The 6,636-nt window shown below is 40.5% G+C and overlaps 1 long non-coding RNA gene across 1 annotated transcript; it reads right to left on the minus strand.

The window, feature by feature from the left end:
* Positions 1 to 1,323: 1,323 nt before the first annotated feature.
* LOC145877579 (uncharacterized) lies at positions 1,324 to 5,348 on the minus strand. Its single transcript, XR_014391905.1, has 2 exons — positions 3,838 to 5,348; positions 1,324 to 3,521 (listed from the first exon to the last, which is right to left on the minus strand). It is a non-coding gene; the product is annotated as an uncharacterized LOC145877579 (long non-coding RNA).
* Positions 5,349 to 6,636: the final 1,288 nt, after the last annotated feature.

Raw genomic sequence — 6,636 nt, forward strand, 5'->3', positions numbered from 1 at the left:
CCAATTTACAGTAGCTATTACATTGAAAAAATACCATGCTATTTTTTGAGGAGAGTGCACAACAACAAAAAACTTTTATCATGGCAACTGGTTTGATACATTCACCTCTGAAGGTAAACAATATACTTACATTCAGTAATCTTGCTCTGATTTGTCATCCTGAGGGGCCCAGAGATAAAATGTAGCATAGTTTTGTTTGATAAAATCTATTTTTATATTCAAATGTAGGAACTGGGTTTTACAGTTTGAACCCCTGCTGTGTCTGCTCCATAACCATCCCGCCCGGCCATCTAGATGTGTGAAAGTTAGTGTATAAGCTAATGATCCATCATGTATGACATTCCTGGGAGTGTGTAAACTTACATTTTTTATTACCATAGCATTTTTGTATGTAGTTATGTACTTGAAATGTATCAATTGACCAATTCGGGCACATTTGGGCAGACTTTGTCCACTATTGAAATGCTTCACTGGATCAATCTGAAACTTTGCACACACAATGCTCGAAATTGCGCATAAACTGCAATAATACATTATGGCCTTTCTCTTGCATTTCAAAGATGATGAAAAAATTCAAATAATAAAAAATGTAAAAAATGTTATCTTTTACCAGATCTAATGTGTTATATTCTCCTACAGTAATTTTACATTTCCACAAACTTCAAAGTGTTTCCTTTCAAATGGTATCAAGAATATGCATATCCTTGCTTCAGGTCCTGAGCTACAGGCAGGTAGATTTGGGTATGTCATTTTAGGTGAACATTTAAAAAAGGGGTCCGATCCTTTAAGGTCAATTGGATAAAATAATTCCTAAGAAGACCCACTTCTATGTGGAACTTTATTCCTCATCATGTCTTCTCTACTTTTGGTGGCTTTAACTTCATGTTGGTTTGTAATTCTAATATTGACAAAGTTCAAGTGAAACTCTCCGCTTTTCATGGTCCTTAATTCATAAGCATAATTTCTCTCCACACAGATATTATATCTGGAATAAATCGGGACAAATTGTACAAAAATACATCTTTGTTTTTAGAATATTGGTGCCTAAATAATATCTATTGGTCAGACAACTTGTTAATGCAGAGGGTATTTTACTTAATTATGAGGAATTTTTATCACTTCACAAGATCCTTGTAACACCTAAAGAGTTTGTAATCATTTTAGATGCCATTCCCTCAGGTGTTGTTTTATTATTCATGAATGTGTACCTGACCCTCAGAACTTACATTCGATTATCCCTGTTGACTCATCAGTAGGAAAGCTTTGTTTTTCTTTTGGTCCATGCAACAACAACAGAGATATACGTGCCTTGTTTCAACAGGATGTTGTATACCTTATGTCATGAATCATTTTATTGATAATATCTGTTGGAAAAAAGTTTGGCTGTTGCCTCAAATAACTACTTCTTAGCAAAATTAAGGATTAAAAAAAAAATGATTCCAAAATATTATCCTGCTAACTACTATATGAATAATTAAAAAAAAGACAAACTTAAATTGTACCTCTTGGAACGACCACACAAAAAAGGTGTTGCATATTTTTTGGCATTGTATTCATGTAAAGAATCTGTGGCAAGACATCAGTAGATTTATAATTAATCAGATTTATGAAGATTTTACCAAATTATGGAGCGATGCCCTTCTTAGATTCTTTAACTACGATATAAATTATTTGAAATGTTTTATGAAATTAATTTCATTATTCTTTTGGCCAAATGTCATATTCACAAATTTACAAACAAAACCCCCCTTTTTCTTATCTTACAAAAGGAAATTTAACCATATTTGAAGACAATTAAATAATACAACTATAAATGTGGGTATATCCCTTAAGGTCTTTGTGTAATGTGTTATTGTACCCCCTAGCCCAACTGTCCTTTGTATACTCTTTATGTATAATTGTGTTACCCGTTACGCAAGATGGAGGACAGTTGGAGATCACATTAGAAGCTGTGATGTTCAAGTCCAATCCATAAAATATTGGAAGGTGGAAAAAAGTGTACAATAAGGGTTGAACAATTGTCCTATAAGTCTACCCTAATTCTCACTAATCTTGGAAGTGTATTACAACGGTCCAGTCGCCGTGAACCATGCGCTAGGCTCCAGGTTTAACCTGATACCAGTGGAGGCAGCTGAGGGGAGGATGGCTCATAATAATGGCTGGAATGGAGCAAGTGGAAACCATGTGTTTGATGTCTTTGATACCATTCTTATCATTCCGCATGCAGCCATTATCACAAGTCCGTCCTCCCCAATTAAGGTGCCACCAACCTCCTGTGCCGATACGTGTGGTCTGAGTTCCATTATGATTCAAATAGGCTACATGTCCCAAATTATTGCACAACTTTAGCTTAATATGATCCACTAATGCTATTGACCCTCAGGAACCAGAACAAGGACGTGACAGAGGAAAGAAAGGTAAACAGAATGTAGGCTAGAAATTGAGGGAAACTAACACTAAAGTGACAGTTATAAATGTATGTAGGTATTACTGATGATGGCTCCCGATAGTGGCTAATATTTAACATGATACAAATTGTAAAATAAAAAGGTGAAAAGCCTGGTTATATAATTAAAACGTTCTAAAGTGCATACATCAACTCGGCAGGTTCAACCTTACAGAAAAGCCCATAGCTTGGATTTCCAAATGTCATCCACGCAAATTATGATGGCATACAATAAAATGATGAACAACGGCACATCTATATATAGCCTACTTTACTGCGGAAAAGGGGCCGCAACACATGTCATGTTTATAGGATTTTCAGTTTGCTTCCATATGACTGGTTTCACATTAGTCTCCAGGGATCATAAGGAAAAATCATCTAAAACAATTGCTATGTGTATTTAAAATCCCTTCCTCCAAACGGATGACTTATTTACCTAGCTCTTATCAATTTATAAATTACAGTGCATGGAGAACGGTGCTATTTCTATTGGAAAAAATAAAGTAAATCAATCAATCAAATTGATTTATAAAGCCCTTTTTATATCAGCCGATGTCACAAAGTGCTGTACAGAAACCCAGCCTAAAACCCTAAACAGCAAGCAATGCAGATGTAAAAGCATGGTGGCTAGGAAAAACTCAGTAGAAAGGCCAGAACCTAGAAAAAAACCTAGAGAGGAACCATGCTCTGAGTGGTGGCCAGTCCTCTTCTGGCTGTGCCGGGTGGAGACTATAACAGAACATGGCCAAGATGTTAAAATGTTCATAGTTGACCTGCAGGGTCAGATAATAATAATCACAGTGGTTGTAGAGGGTGCATTAGGTCAGCACCTCAGGAGTAAATGTCAGTTGGCTTTTCATAGCCGATCATTCAGAGTTAGAGACAGCAGGTGCGGTAGAGAGAGGGTACAAAACAGCAAGTCCGGGACAAGGTAGCACGTCCAGTGAACAGGTCAGTGTTCCATAGCCGCAGGCAGAACAGTTGTAACTGGAGCAGCAGCATGACCAGGTGGACTGGGGACAGCAATGAGTCATCAGGCCAGGTAGTCCTGAGGCATGGTCCTAGGGCTCAGGTCCTTCGAGAGTAGAGAGAAAGAGAGAGAGAAAGAGAGAGAAAAAGAGAGAGAGAATTAGAGGGAGCATACTTAAATTCACACAGGACACCGGATGAGACAGGAGAAATTCTCCAGATATAACAGACTGACCCTAGCCCCCTGACACAAACTATTGCAGCATAAATACTGGAGGCTGAGACAGGAGTGGTCGGGAGACACTGTGGCCCCGTCCGACGATACCCCCGTACAGGGCCAAACAGGCAGGATATAACCCCACCCACTTTGCCAAAGCACAGCCTCCACACCACTAGAGGGATATCTTCAACCACCAACTTACCATCCTGAGACAAGGCCGAGTATAGCCCACGAAGATCTCCCCCACGGCACAAACCCGAGTGGTGCACCAACCTGGACAGGAAGATCACATCAGTGACTCAATCCACTCAAGTGACGCACCCCTCCTAGGGACGACATGGAAGAGCACCAGTAAGCCAGTGACTCAGCCCCCGTAATAGGGTTAGAAGCAGAGAATCCCAGTGGAGAGATTGGAACCGGCCAGGCAGAGACAGCAAGGGCGGTTCGTCGCTCCAGTGCCTTTCCGTTCACCTTCACACCCCTAAGCTAGACTACACTCAATCAGAGGACCTACTGAAGAGATGAGTCTTCAATAAAGACTTAAAGGTTGAGACCAAGTCTGCGCCTCTCACATGGATAGGCAGACCATACCATAAAAACTGAGCTCTATTGGAGAAAGCCCTGCCTCCAGCTGTTTGCTTAGAAATTCTAGAAACAGTAAGGAGGCCTGCGTCTTGTGACCATAGCACACGTGTTGGTATGTACGGCAGGACCAAATCAGAAAGATAGATAACAGCAAGCCCATGTAATGCTTTGTAGGTTAGCAGTAAAACCTTGAATCAGCCCTAGCCTTAACAAGAAGCCAGTGTAGAGAGACTAGCACTGGAGTAATATGATCATATTTGTTGGTTCTAGTCAAGATTCTAGCAGCCGTGTATACCACTAACTGAAGTTTATTTAGTTAGTTATTTGGTCTACACTTTTTTTACTGAGGTCTTGGGTGATTTCTTTTGATTTTCCCATGATGTCAAGCAAAGAGGCACTGAGTTTGAAGGTATTACGTTTTTGGGGCGCTAAATAAGTTAATTGTATGTTACAGCGTGATGTACAGAAGTGCGTTAGCTTACAGTTTATTATGAGTACAGCGACTGCAATTAGAAGGCATAATGTTAACATTACTACTTAGCTTCAGCTGGTGGAAATCGTGTAGAACCATGTCCAGATAAAGCGTCCGGGGTGAAAAAATTGAATAAAAAAAGTAGAGAGGGGGAAAAAATTATATAAAACGGTAATTAAAAAGTAAAAACCTTAAAGTTGGCAGGTACAAAGAAACGTTAGCAACAAACCGCACAGCAGCACGTAAGCAAGTCTACAAGTTGTGACCGGAAATTATGTTCAACAATGCTTTTTCCACTTGGAACCGGCAGGTTCGGTCGACCTTACTCACGGTTTTCTCGTGTGTAAAGTTGGTGGAATTATGAGGGAATTAAGTCAAGGTCAGAATGCAGAGTATCTGTAGACACACCTCCACCACACCTTAGTTTCTTTGATTTCCACCCCGAACGAACGCTTAAGTTCAAGATCAGAATACCCATTGAGAGAAAAGTGTATAAAAAAGGGAATTCCATTCCATTTAAGTGCACTAAACTCGGGTCGGAATTCCCTCCATTGTGAAAAGAACATATCAGCGACAACACAGTACTGTTTGGGTAGCCCTCTAGTTTGAATCAGGCACAAGAGACTATCCATGCAAGGTTTGTGACATGCCCAGTCAGAGAGATGTAGAAGCTTTAGAAGCAGGAAGTCACCCCTTCCTACTACCTCTGTGTTGTCACACAGGATGTGGTTACCGTAACCAGTGAAGATTAATTTTCATTCTTCAGGCCATGCGTTAGTTTCTCAACTCAACACCTGGTTCATTTGAATGTCATTGTCCTTTAAAATGTATTTAGACCTCTTTAGTTCAAACTGTTTCTTACGAACAGGAGAGAGGAGTGAGAGAGTGAGAGAGAGAGAGTGCAGGGGAGGTTTGTACAGCATAGTGTGATTTGTGCTTGCCTCTGGATGCCTGCAGAAGTAAGATTGTGTGGAGGAGTGGGTGAGTCACTCTGGTCTCATTGAGTGCAGTGCAGGCTGCACATCCAGAGCCTGAAATAGACTATAGCGCTCTCTGTCTATAGCCTACCTCTCACTTTAGTCTGCACTGAGTGGGAGGACTAGCTAAACACGCAGACAGAACAGCTCACCTCCCACACACACACAAACACGTCTGATCACAGTATATAATTCATATGAAACATGGTGAAAGTATGTGGAAGAGAGAGAAAATGTATGTGTTTGAGTGTGTAAGGCAGGTTATGAAAACATATAACTGAAGACTAGATAGATAGGGGTGCATTATTTTCTATTATAAACTGGGTGGTTCGAGCCCTGGATTCTAATTGGTTGACAGCCATGGTATTTCAGACTGTATACCACGGGTATGACAAAACATTTATTTTTACTGGTCTAATTACATTGGTAACCAGCTTATAATAGCAATAAGGCACCTCAGGGGTTTGTGATATATGGCCAATATACCACGGCTCCACAATGCGTCGTGCCTAAGAACAGCCCTTAGCAGTGGTATATTGGGCGTACACCACACCTCCTCGGGCCTTAATGCTTAAGTATACCATGGGTATGACAAAACATGTATTTTTACTGCTGTAATTACATTTTCTGAAAGGTACAGATTACTGCCAAAATAAAAGTACACACCAACATAGTGTCTTAACAGGAAGTTGGGCCACCACGAACCAGAACAGCTTCAATGCACCTCGGCATTGATTCTACAAGTGTATGGAACTCTGTTGGAGGGATGTGACACCATTCTTCCATGTGAAATTCCATCATTTGGTGTTTTGTTGATGGTGGTGGAAAACGTGGTCTCAGGTGCAGCTCCAGAATCTCCCATAAGTGTTCCATTGGATTGAGATCTAGTGACTGAGACTGGCAGGGTTCCCCAACTGGCGGCATTGGTTTTATTTGGCCCCCTAAGTTTTTTTTGGGGGGGAGGGGT

The sequence above is a fragment of the Salmo salar genome, chromosome 03, assembly GCF_965601325.2.
Source record: "Salmo salar chromosome 03, fSalSal1, whole genome shotgun sequence".
Lineage (NCBI taxonomy): Eukaryota > Metazoa > Chordata > Actinopteri > Salmoniformes > Salmonidae > Salmo > Salmo salar.